The sequence below is a fragment of the Salvia splendens genome, chromosome 3, assembly GCF_004379255.2.
Source record: "Salvia splendens isolate huo1 chromosome 3, SspV2, whole genome shotgun sequence".
Lineage (NCBI taxonomy): Eukaryota > Viridiplantae > Streptophyta > Magnoliopsida > Lamiales > Lamiaceae > Salvia > Salvia splendens.
In genome coordinates this window covers 37,741,752-37,755,029 of record NC_056034.1, presented here as the reverse complement: position 1 = coordinate 37,755,029, position 13,278 = coordinate 37,741,752, and the positions used below count along the sequence as shown (strand labels likewise).

The window sequence follows — 13,278 nt, the reverse complement described above, 5'->3', positions numbered from 1 at the left end:
ACTAACGCCGTACAGTCCTCCGTGCCCACAACTCTTCAATTACTTTTGGAGTGGAATATGAGCTTCCACTTGGCGCATGTCGACATGTGCTTGGAGGCGGCCGACTTCATCGTGAGGTACCCCACTTCATACGTTGGGGGCGGCCACGTTGTGGCTTGGACCGGCTTCATTATCGTCGTTGGCCCAACTAGTCAGTTGTACACCTTCATCTTCGACAATCATGTTGTGCATGATAATACAGACGTACATTATATCAGCAACGCAGTCGACATGCCACAAACGCATTGGACCCCTAATTGGCGCCCATCGAGACTGGAGCACACCAAATGCGCGCTCCACGTCCTTGCCCGCCGAATCCTGTCGTTCCGCAAAGTAGCCCTTCCTCTCATTTGATGTGCACCTGATCGTCTTCACAAAGACGGGCCACCTAGGGTATATCCCATCCGCCAAGTAGTAGCTCATATCATGTTGGTTCCCGTTGGCGATAAAACTGATGGTCGAACCGACGTCATGGCACTGCTCGTTGAAAAGGGGCGACGAGTTGAGGACGTTGAGGTCGTTGTTTGACCCGGCTACCCCAAAATATACATGCCAAATCCACAGGCGGTAATCAGCTACGGCCTCGAGGATCATCGTGGGATTCTTTCCCTTGTAGCCGGTCGTGTAGAACCCTTTCCAGGCAGCGGGGCAGTTCTTCCACTCCCAATGCATACAATCTATGCTGCCTGACATACCCGGGAACCCATGCTTCTCACCGTGCATCTGCATCAGCTCCTGGCAGTCTTCGGGGGTAGGGCTTCGAAGGTACTGATCACGGAATATTTCAACCACGCCCTGACAGAAATACTTCATACATTCAAGGGCAGTCGTCTCACCGATGTGGAGGTACTCGTCCCACATGTGTGCCGCGCCTCCGTAGGCCAACTGCCTGATTGCAGCAGTGCACTTTTGAATGGGTGTGTAGCCGGGTCTGCCAGTCGCATCGTGCCTGAAGCGGAAACACATATAGCGACGCTCCAAAGCGTCAACAATACGCTTAAATAGGGCCCTGCTCATCCTAAAACGCCGCCTGAAAAGGTTGGCGTTGAACCGCGGCTCCAGTGTGAAATAGTCTTCATATAGCCGCTAATGTGCAGCTACGTGATCCCGCTCAATCACTGCTCGGCGGTGGACAACGGGTCGAGGTCGAGGTAGCGCCGGCTGTAAGGCCCTTTGTATCAGCCGATTTATCTCACGGGACGTATAGGCCTCCAACTCTTCGTTCATTTGTCGTTCGTACTCCTCAGCATCTCTATCACTACCACCACTACTACCACCCGCGCTACTCATTTCGCGTTGTTGTTATTGTACAGAAATTAAGATAGAGAGAAAATCGTTAAAACAAGTGGTGCGAATGAAAATGACGTGCAAATCGCGTATATATAGTGTTTCGAAAATTAAATAAAAAAAATAAAGAATCGGCTGGCCGATCGCTCGCCGATCGGGAGCCTGCAATGGCGGCCAGCCGATTGGCGAGCGCATCGGCCAGCGCTTGGGAATCGGCGTGCGCTCGCCGATTTTTTCGCTGATTTGGCGCTGTCCAGCTGCAATGGTTCGACGAACGGACCAGCCAGCGCCGGGAATCAACTAGCCGGTCCGCTCGCCGCCATTGTGGATGCTCTAATTCATCGAAATTAAAGGGGCAGAACAAGGAAACAAGTATGTTGATATCAATCGGCTTGTCGAAAGTCTGTGGATTATAATATACCTCTGAATTCACTTAGTTTTCGATTTATTTGAAAAAGAAATAGGATAAGGCCATCCACTACGCTGTCTCTATACCGTCCCTTAAATACTATTTGACCACTATTTGAGGGCCCTACTGTCCTTTTTTCCTCCATCCCTTAACTACGGGACGGAACCTGCAACGCTCCGTCCCTTAACCGTCCCTTATTTCGTCCCTTAATTACTATTCATTCAATTTCATTTTTTATTTTTTTTTCTCAACCCAATTCAATTAAAACAAACACACTTTATTAAAAAACACACAACATAAAAAAACACACAACATAAAAAACATACAACATAATTTAAAATACAAATTTAAAGAAAAATAAAAAAACTACTCCGCCGGCTAATCATCCTCCAGAGGCGGTCGAGGTTGAGGGGGAGTCGGAAGGCCAAGTTGTGCTGCCATATACACAATTCCGTTCGACCAGGCCGACGGCGCCCACTCGCGGATCCTCCAGCATCGCCGACCGTACCCGCAAACTCCTGGGATTCAGCCTCAGGTTGGCTGATGCCCTCAGCGGTGTCACCACCAGACGAGTATTGGCCACTCGCCGTATGCTTCGTGCGCTTCGAGGTTGAGCCCGAGCTGGAGCGAAAACCGCCGGCCCACCGTTCCTCATCCTTGACGGCCTGCCAAACATCAACAAATCTGAATTGATGACGTTCGTCCTGGTAGTAGGCGCGCAAAGCGGACGTCAAAATGTCGGTTGTCGTTGCGTCGCTTTGGTAGCGCGCCTCTTCGACCGAGTAGATGCCGCAGAATATTTTGACCTGTCGGTCGACTCGGTCAAAGTGAGAGCGGAGCATTTTAAATTTGCGCTTGCGGGAGCCTTTCGGCTTTATCTGGTGGTAGACCTCGCAGACCTTTTCCCAGAAACACTTCCGAGATTGTTGATTCCCGACGATGGGATCGTACGAGACGGTGATCCAGGCGTTGTACACCGCCAGCGTTTCGAGGTTGTTGTACGGATGCCAGTCTAGATCCTCTTCCTCTTCTTCCTCTTCCTCCTCGCCCTCGCCCGCCTGGGGTTGTACACCGCCTCGGCCACCTCCACCGCCTCGGCCACCTCCACTGCCTCGGCCTACTCCCGGCGTGGGATCAACGGGAAAATCCTCCCGGATCTGGGATAATCCCTGCTAATACCGCGGGGCGGAGGGACGGACATATGCATCAAGGTCAAAATTGGGTGGTTGGTACCCCCCTGGCGTCGCCGAACCCTGGGTCCCCGGTGTTGACGAACCGAAACCGCCCAATGTGTTGATCATGGTCTCCCAATCGCCGAACGCGTTGAGATCCCACCCGCCGGAGCCGGAACCGCCGTAGTTGTCGTCGCCGTCGCCGGACATCTTGAGTTGTTATATGAAAATTTGAGAGAAAATTTGAGAGAAAATTTAGATGATAGGAAGAATAGATGTGTAGTTGTGTGTGAAATGAGGATGAGTTTAGGAGTATTTATAGAGTAAAAAAATTAATTAAAACAAAAAACAAAAAAAACAAAAAAACGGTATTATTACTGTTACAATTTTTTTTTATTTTATTTTTTATTTTATTTTTTTTAAAATTCAAATTTTAAAAAAAAATATTTATTGCATCAGCACGTGACGACGCCCACTCGCGGGCCGGCGAGTGGGCGTCACGCACGACGCCGGGTCGCGCCACGTCGCTTAGGCGCGTGGCGAGACAGCCCGTCTCGTGGCTCGACGGGACGCGTCGCGGGACGAGACGCGGGACGGCGCGGGACGGGATGGCGAGCTGCAACGCGTCGCGCCGGGGTCCCGTCTCTCTGGGACCGGACGCGAGACGCCGGCGAGACGCGTAGTGGATGGTCTAAGAAGCCTAATTTTAGATTAAATCTATTGCACAGCTTTTCAAAGCAAGAATTATAGGAGCCGCCGAGCATACCTGAGCAAGAATTAGGAATCTGAGATTTGATTCTAGGTCCTACTGACTCGGCTTCTAATCTAGATCCAGGGCGGGCCGGTATCGGTGCGCGAATGCGGAGAATAACAGAGTGAGAGTGAGTGGGATGCGAGTTGAGCTAGATCGGGTAAATGAAAAGGTAAAGAAGAATAACCACCATATTTACCTATTTTCTATTAAATTTCATACTCCAGTGGAAATGGTATTTGAGCTATTTTCTATTCAATTTCATACACTTATTATATTCCGAAGGTATTTGTACCTCTTTTTTATAGAAAAGATAAAAAGTTAATTATTTTTATTTACATTTTGAGTTACCTTCTTTTTTTTATAGTCCTTTACTTTTTTAAAAAGTATAATAACTTTTTTTTAGAAGGTTTATGAGAAAGATACTTTTTCAATATACTTTTCTTGTTGGAGATGGTATGCGCATTACGCATATGCTATGCCGATAGGAGAGAGAGAGAGCACAGCCACGTTCAAAAGAACAGTGGGAACAAAATTAAAACAAAATGAAGACTGCACAAAAAGTTGTACTACTACTAACAATCAATCTTCAACGCGACGGATAGCGCGTGGAAGATTTGTATTATATGTTGCGAATTAAAGTTAATATTATTATCTTTTGTTTACATGTAAGTTAACATTCTAAAAATTAAGAATTTATAGACATTAATACTTTAGAAAGCATAGAATAAAATATTAAATTATGAAATTCTTAAATTCGAAACTGTAAATTCAATTAGTATTAACAAAGTTTAGTTTGTTGCATATTATAACGAATTGAGCTAAGAACTCTATTTTTTAAAGAAAAGAAAAAATATTACTTACTAACATATCTTTAAAATGTTAAATAGGGGAGTTAAAATTTTGGAAAATAAATAATTAAACACAATATATGAAATTCATCAAATACAACTGTAAAGACAATTAATATTCATATATCTTGTATCAAACTTAATATGTTGTACTATGTATTAGTGAATTGAACTACAAGCTCTAATATTCTGTAAAGAAAATAGAAAATAGTGGAAGTATTATATAACTTTAACATATAAATAGATGAGTTAAGAACATGTGATTATTATTTAATCAGAGTTTTGACTATGTTCAAAAATTAAGAATATAAAATTATCAGTTGAACAAAATGATTTATTAAAAATTTTTCTAGAAACTACATGAAAATTTGATTAGGTTAGTATTATAATTAAAAAAATGAATTTACATTTGAAAAAAGACAGTGTAGAGAGAATTAATCAGATTAAAAACACAATAATAAAAAGTTAAATGTGATTCACTCAAGCGGACGACGACGCGAACCGGCTCCGGACCTACTCGTAACGGCATTGGAACTATCCAAATGAGCTCCATCGAGCTGGATTCGACCTCGTCCTCGCCTTGGTCGGCTTGCAACCTCGACCGATTGGAGGTGAAGTCCGAAGAGGATTGGGTGCCACCCGCCCACTTATCTAGATGGCGAACTTTCTCTCACGTACTGACATGCTTGAAGGGCCTGTGCATGTTCTCTTGGGAGAACAACATGGTCGCAGTCATAACGTCGGCTACGCTCGTTCCGCATCCGCTCGTCCTCATCTCGTTGATGTACCACCTGTTGAAATTTTGAATTTCCTGCTTGCTCGGGCGAAATGATTTCTTAGCATACTTACATTGCACTGCACATAGCTTTGGGTGACCAGCTCCTAAAACCTCTTTCCGGGTTGGTTGGTGCCAAAAACCGGATCTTCCGAATTTCTTCCAAATTTTACTGGCAGTGGCAAGTTAATTTCACTCCCTTCAATTGTTTTTTCTTATCAATTGTCATCCATCAGAACATACAAAATTTTGTCCATGACTTCTTTCTACTTTTAAACATTCACTTACATCTTCCTAGTACCGTGTTTGTTATCTTGAAAATTAAAATGATATACTCCACTGCAATACTATTACAACAATGTACATACAATTAAGATTCCAAAACTTCCATACACAGATCTAAACAACCATTATGCATGAAGTTCGGTCGGATCACTGTGTGCTTTTGTGCTAGGTCAAGCTTCGCAAACTCAGAGAATTCGCTAGATCACAAGGTCTAGGAACTCAGAGGATCCTGAAAGTATCGGTCGTTGGACACACAAATTCCGCGTTCAAAACCCTCAACCCGCTATACTATGAATTAGTACAGGGAAGTAGGGATTGATCCCACGAAGATGGATGCGTAAGAAGGCATTTAAAAGATTCTGGAAAAAAGAGAAAAAAACAAAAGAGGTTGGCTGCTGCCACACAATTTTGGGTTGAGAAAAGCTATTACTTGACTTAAGAATAAATTTTAACACTAGACCTAGGAAACAGAAAACAGCAGGTAAACATAGAACATCATCTTAACTTCAATACCTCAAACAAACTTCCTCGACCTAGTAAACGACTACCTAAATTAGCTAGACAGAAGGTAAACATGCAGTGGGGACCATTTTCCAGAAACGGTAAAGTACGAACGAAAAGTTGCAACTAACTAAATCTGCATTTAACGAACCACAATCTCCATCCTGTTACCTGATTCAAACGCGAACATGGAGAAAACTGAGTAATAATCCAGATTCAAACAAAACATATAAATTCGGACGTCGGAAACTGACGATTAATCGGAAACCAACAGATCTACTTCTACTAGACGAAGTAAACAGAACACAGAAATGAAACATCAAATTCTACCCGATCAACCAACTCAGCTTCAGATCTACACGTCGAACGCTTAATCCACTCCGGATCCAAGCAATCCGAACCAAACTACGACAAAAAATAACTCCATAAACTTCGATTCAACAAATCCACTCCGATCAGTCGACAATCCAACCACGATTCTACTCCAAATCAACAGATCAAGTGCGAAAAGCAGCCATTCAAGTAAATAACTATAAACTCAGAAACAAACATCATCCATACTTCAAAATCAACATCATCATAACGGAAAATAGAAATTGCATAAAAAGATTCAACAATACTTCAACAGTCAACAAAAGCCGAGCTTCGATCCGCGAAGACTCGGTAGAATTTCTAGCAGAAAACTAAAGGGAAGCAGTAAATTTTTTCTTCGCCCTTCGTAAGGACGGTGGTACGCAACAGCTTAACCTAAAGTGAAACCCGAATCCCCCTCAATTTCTAAAACCCAAGTGTGTAGAAGTGTGTGTGAGTGAGTTGAGAGCCCAAAAGTAAAAAAAAAAAAGTCCCTTCGTAAATTGCATGCTCTCTCTTATATAGATGCGGAGGTGATCTTCTAGAAGCCTTCACTTGAAATCTCTGTTATGTCCTTCAGCTTAGCGATATCCTATGACCGACCCTACAGACACAAACAAGACACAAACTCCTAGACCTAGACACACTAACAGACTTATAAAGAGAAAATAAACACATAAAGAAAAACACAAGGGCATGAACTAGTTTCAACTTTTAGGCAGCCGTCCCCACAAGCTTAAGGTCTATCCGATCATCTACAGTCTCCCAATCCTCCCATTTCCTTCTTCTACCTAATCGGTCTGTCAGTTCATCAAGATAACCTATTGACTTCCCAATTATTGGATTCACTCGATCCCCCATTCCTCATCAGGGATGTTAGGATCGATTCACTCTTAAGTTGCTGCCACACCACTGATGGTTCGGGTTATGAGAGTTCCTCCTACATAAAGTCCCATTTTTTTATTCCTGGGTCAAGTTACTATTGCTTCCTGCCCTTGGATTTCTTTTCCTTCTCTTCCCCTTTTTATATATATATTATTTTTTTTTCATATCCCCTGGACTTCGTCCAGCTTATACCTCCGAATATTTATTTTATTTCTCCCCTGGACTTCGTCCAGCTTATACCTCATTTTCCTGGACTTCGTCCAACTTATACCTCCAGAACCCTTTCCCAATTTTTTCTCCTTCAGACTCTTCTCCCTAAACATCCAGTGGCGGCCCCCTTTTTATTATACATGTTAGCTCAAAGTGTATAGGCTTATAACTCACTTTTATAGTGGGGCTTCACAACTAGGTTATATAAGGCATCCTCTATCGTTCTTACTTCATTCAAACCGATGTCAACTTATTCAGGAAAAGACCTCAAAGTTGACATGCATCATATCTTCAATTGCTCTTACTAAGGGAATCTTGTCTTATTGTATTCACTAGCTCATGTGATAAGTCGTATTCTAGGCCTTGGTTACTGGTCAGTATAATGTGCATAATTGAATTATATCTGCAAAACAGTTGCTTAAGTGTGCAGGTTGAGTGTTCTAGCCAGTAGGCAAAGCTTCAGATACTTCAGGCGAAAAGGGCGCCAGGAGGGTGCAATACTGACCAGTATGCATGCCAAAAAGGCTCGAGATGGAGAAGAAGAATAGCTAGGAAGATCAGCCGCAAGCAAGGGGGCAAAAGAGTCATTTCATGTTTGAAGTCTACCCTAAAAATCAAGGGAGGCCTCCCTATAAAAGGAAGCCACTTGGAGAGAGAATGATCATCAATTAGTTAGTTAACTCCTACGCTTAGTTAGCAATCTGTCACGACCGCCCTTCTAGGGTATAATAAATGCGGCGATCGCGACTTAAACGGACTTAAATACAATCAAAGAAAAAAAAACTAGGGTTTTATAAAAGAGGTTTGACCAAGGTATTTAACGACAAATATTCAAAAGCAAAGGGCAGAGCGACGCCTTGACAGATAGACTAAATAGAGGAAACAATTATCACCATTTATTTCGAAATAACGAGGGTTCAACGTATTCCAAAACATATCATGTCTTTAGATTCTAAACGAAATCAAAATAGTTTAGAGAATTCAACAATAAGTAAAACGGTTTTCAGCGGAAGCATCCAAGAGAAAAGTGACGTCATGTATGAAGACACAACGACACTCGTAGTCAAAATATATCAATATTTAATTCTTCATTTAATTTGCTCAACACCGCCAACCGCTCGTCGCCGCTCAACCTGCACATAAGGAAAACACATGCAGGGCTGAGTACTAAAAATAATACTCAATGGGCTCATGCCGAAAACATTTTCAATAAAGAGTTTTATTTATCATGCCATACGAGAGTAACCATCGGGTTTTAGCTTTTAGAAAGGCCCGAGGCACTAAAATCATTTCTCATTGTAAAAGTCGACTGCAGTCATTTTCCCATAGACGTTAGCCATATCTGCCAATACATGACAAGGAATGCGGCCGCAAACCAGGTCACTAGACCGGCCAGCCCGTACGCTAGCACACGATCTACCATAGGTGTACACTAATCCAAGTAGGGTTTGCGGCCCTACGAGGACCCGAATTCGATTTATATAATAATGGCTTCAAGCCATATCAGATAGGCACGTTAAAATCAAACAAGGCATGATAAACACGATTTCATTTTCATCGATAAAAACATTTAGGACATCGTCCTTATTTAAAAGAAAGCCCACCTCAAAGCGCTTAAGTCTCAACTATATCCTTTCCCTTGGAATCAAGTTTCGCGCGCAATATCACCTTTAAATATTGGAAATAGCACATATATCAACATGAGAGGTCAAGCAAAAGCTAAGATGCATGCATCCTAAAGCTTCAATTATTCTACCGGTATGATTATGAATTCTTTCCAATTAAATCTTGATCTTTTCAATTAATTTCGCCCGCTCGCGTCTCAACAAATTATATTAAAACAAGTCTAAACCAACTAAATTAAGTGGCCAAGAGGAAGAGGAAGAGGAAGTAAGAAAGAAATTTTAAATACTCCAGCCCATACGCACACACCCATTCCCACTTTTAGCTTAATCACCAAAAATTAAAGAGGTAAAACATATAAAAGTCAAAATACTCCTTTCTTTTCAAAATACACGTATGCTTCCCCAAATTCCATTTTAAAACATATATCAAAACTATATTAAAATAAAAAGGGCAGAACTCCCTTTCCAGAACTCGTCGTTCTTTCTTTCTCCCTCAAATCTCTTTCCTCCCCAAAACAGAACTCACCCGAAAAAAATTCACTAAATTTGATACACCATTTTCTCCAATTCGTCGTGGTACCAGAATCGGTGCCGCCGCAGACCCAACACCGCGACATCGTCGTCGCAGGGCTCAGCCGGATGACACCCGATTCGCGATGGTTGTCGTCAGCTCTCCGTGGTGCCGCCGCTGAAGTTGGTCGCACCGTCCAGATCGGAAGATCCGTTTTCATCCCCCGATGAATCCCGATTTACCCCGCAGATAAGTTCTTAAATTGAGTTCGTGAGTTACAGCTTGAATCTTTGGTTTAGATTGTTCGGATTTATCAATTTGATTGAGCGAGAAACATGCTATGCAGTTCATAGATTGATGAATTGAATTGGGGAAGAAGATTATACCTTCAAAAGAACAACTTGGCTTGAAACAAAAGCTTGCAGTTTCTGGCTTCCCCCTTTCTACTGCTCCCTCCGCCGTTTTTGTGAAGAGGTGAGTGGCTGCGAATTTGTGTGAGGGATAGTGATTAGGGTAGGAGGATTTATATATCCGTGTACTGAGAGCAAATTTTGGTGATTGATTTCACCTTGATTGCCATCTAAAATTAGGAAGATATGCCAGAATGGGTGAAGAGATGGAGACGTAATTGCTGCGACGTGGGAGGGGAGCAAATTTTGGTATTTGATTGCTCAATCAATTTGGGATTAATTGCTTTGACTGAATTTTACAATTTAAACGGATGTTTCCTTGCAGAATGGAGGATTCAACGTGAGGAGAAGGGTTCTGATGTCGGAAGGAAGATTTTAGAGAATTGGGCTCAAAAGGAAATGAGATTGGGCCAGAGATATTATTTGAATGAGTATTAATTTGGGCTCAAGACCCCATTTAAAATTTTATTTAAATAGTATAGCCCACCATTTATTCTTTATTAGATTGGACTTGTATCAATTATTTACAAACAAATAATTTCATCCCACATCAATTATTCAAAAATAACCACGTCACATATTCAACGGAGTTGACTCGGTCAACCCACAATCATAACTCCGAACCAAAATTAGGTCACCAAAGAAATCACATAATAAATCCACTCGTCATTTAATTTGTGGCATTAAATGAAATAAAAGAGAGCGTTTTAGGGTTCGAAAATTAGGGATCAAAAAGTGGGGCGTTACATCCTACCAATCTTAAAAGAAATTTCGTCCCGAAATTTGGCATCCTCAAGGAAAGAGTTCAGGGTACCGTTCTATCATCTTTTCCTCATTCTCCCACGTGGCTTCTTCTTGCCCATGATTTCTCCAGAGTATTTTCACGTAAGCAACCGGTTTATTTCTCACTTTCTGGACCTTCCGGTCCAAAATCATTTGGGGTCTCTCTTCGTAGCTCAAGTCCGGGTTCAAAGCGACTTCTTTATAGTGAATCACGTGCTTTGGGTCGAACACGTATTTCCGTAACTGCGACACATGAAAGACGTTGTGCACGTTTCCAAGGCTTGGGGGTAGCGCCAAACGGTATGCAACAGGACCCACTCCTTCAAGGATTTCATAAGGCCCGATAAATCGCGGTTTTAATTTTCCCTTGACACCAAAACGCGTTATTCCTTTCGACGGGGATACCTTGAGGAAAACTTTGTCGCCAGCTTGAAATTGTAAGTCGGTTCGCCGTGCATCCGCGTATGACTTCTGTCTGTCTTGAGCTTCTTTTATCCTTTCACGAATTTGTCGGACAATTCCAACCATCTCTTCAACTGCATCGGGTCCAAGTATTCTTCTCTCACCAACTTCGTCCCAGTAAAGCGGGGATCTACATTTTCTCCCATACAAGGCTTCATATGGCGCCATGTTTATGGTTGCCTGGAAACTGTTGTTGTAGGCGAACTCAATCAGTGGTAGTGCAGACTCCCAACTTCCTCCTCGGTCTAGCACCACAGCTCTCAACATATCCTCGAGGGTTTGGATCGTTCTTTCGGACTGCCCATCTGTCTGCGGGTGAAACGCCGTGCTAAAATTCAAACGAGTCCCTAGCTCCCGTTGTAGGCTGATCCAAAATCTTGAAGTGAACTTCGGGTCACGATCAGACGTGATCGTCACTGGGACTCCATGCAGTCGCACTATTTCCCTTATATAAATTTGAGCTAGCTTATTTGATCCATAGGTTATGGGAATCGGTATGAAGTGTGCACTCTTGGTGAGTCGGTCTATAATTACCCAGATAGCAGTATTCCCCTTTTGCGTCTTTGGCAATGCTGTCACAAAATCCATGGCGATGTGCTCCCATTTCCACTCGGGAATTTCTAGTGGTTGCAACTTTCCATACGGTCGTTGATGTAGAGCCTTCACCTGCTGGCAGGCTAAGCATCGCTCCACAAATGCCGCTATATCCCTCTTCATACCATTCCACCAAAAGGACTTCTTCAAGTCTTGATACATCTTCGTACTTCCCGGGTGAGCGGTGTAAGGAGTCTCATGTGCTTCACTCATGATTTCGTTTTTGAGTCCTTCGTCACTCGGTATGCAGAGTCTCCCTTCGAAGGTGAGAGCGTTGTCACCTTCTTCACTAAAGTTTCCGGATTCACCGGTTCGCACTTCTACACGAATTTCCTCTAGTTTCGCATCCATCCGTTGTGCTTTGATAATTCTCGTCCTTAGATCAGGTTCAACAACTAAAGTGGCGATCCGTGCTTCCACGGTTTCAGGTGCTCTCACCACTTCCAAGCGCATCTTACTAAACTCGCGTATCAAGCTTTCTTCTTTGGTGAGGAAAGTGGCCAGTTGGGAATGGCCCTTCCGGCTCAAGGCATCTGCCACTACATTTGCCTTGCCGGGGTGGTAACTGATGCCGCAATCATAGTCCTTCACCAATTCGAGCCATCTTCGTTGTCGCATGTTTAAATCCTTTTGCTCGAAAAAGTATTTCAGACTTTTGTGGTCCGTAAAAATTTCACATCGTACCCCGTAGAGATGATGCCTCCAAATCTTTAGGGCGTGTACAACCGCTGCTAGCTCCAAGTCGTGGGTTGGATAGTTCAACTCGTGTGGCCTCAATTGTCGTGATGCGTAGGCAATCACTTTGTTATTTTGCATCAAAACACACCCAAGTCCCACTTTCGAGGCGTCAGTGTAGACCACGTAGCTCATTCCAGGCTCTGGCACAGCTAAGATTGGTGCAGTGGTCAGTTTCTCCTTCAAAAGTTGGAAACTTGCCTCACACTCCGGGGTCCAATTTACTTTTACCCCCTTCTTGAGTTGTTGGGTCATTGGTCTCGCTATCTTGGAGAATCCCTCTATGAACCTTCGGTAATATCCTGCCAAACCCAGGAAACTTCGAATCTCGTTTGGTGTCGAAGGTGCCTTCCATTGTTGTACCGCCTCAACCTTGGCGGGATCCACTCGGATTCCTTCTGCCGACACGATGTGACCAAGAAAGTTGACTTCTTTCAGCCAAAACTCACACTTGCTGAATTTGGCGTATAGCTTCTCGGTTCTCAACGTCTCCAAGGTGATTCGCAGATGCTCCTCGTGCTCTTTCTCATTCTTCGAATAGACAAGTACGTCATCTATGAAGACCAAGACGAATTTATCCAAGTATGGGTGGAATACTCGGTTCATCAAGTCCATGAATACTGCGGGTGCATTTGTCAATCC

The 13,278-nt window shown here is 43.2% G+C and overlaps 1 long non-coding RNA gene across 1 annotated transcript; it reads left to right on the top strand.

The window, feature by feature from the left end:
- The first annotated feature begins 10,001 nt into the window (after positions 1-10,001).
- On the top strand, positions 10,002-10,406 carry LOC121796438. Its single transcript, XR_006049761.1, has 3 exons — positions 10,002-10,126; positions 10,243-10,311; positions 10,388-10,406. It is a non-coding gene; the product is annotated as an uncharacterized LOC121796438 (long non-coding RNA).
- The last annotated feature ends 2,872 nt before the right edge of the window (positions 10,407-13,278 follow it).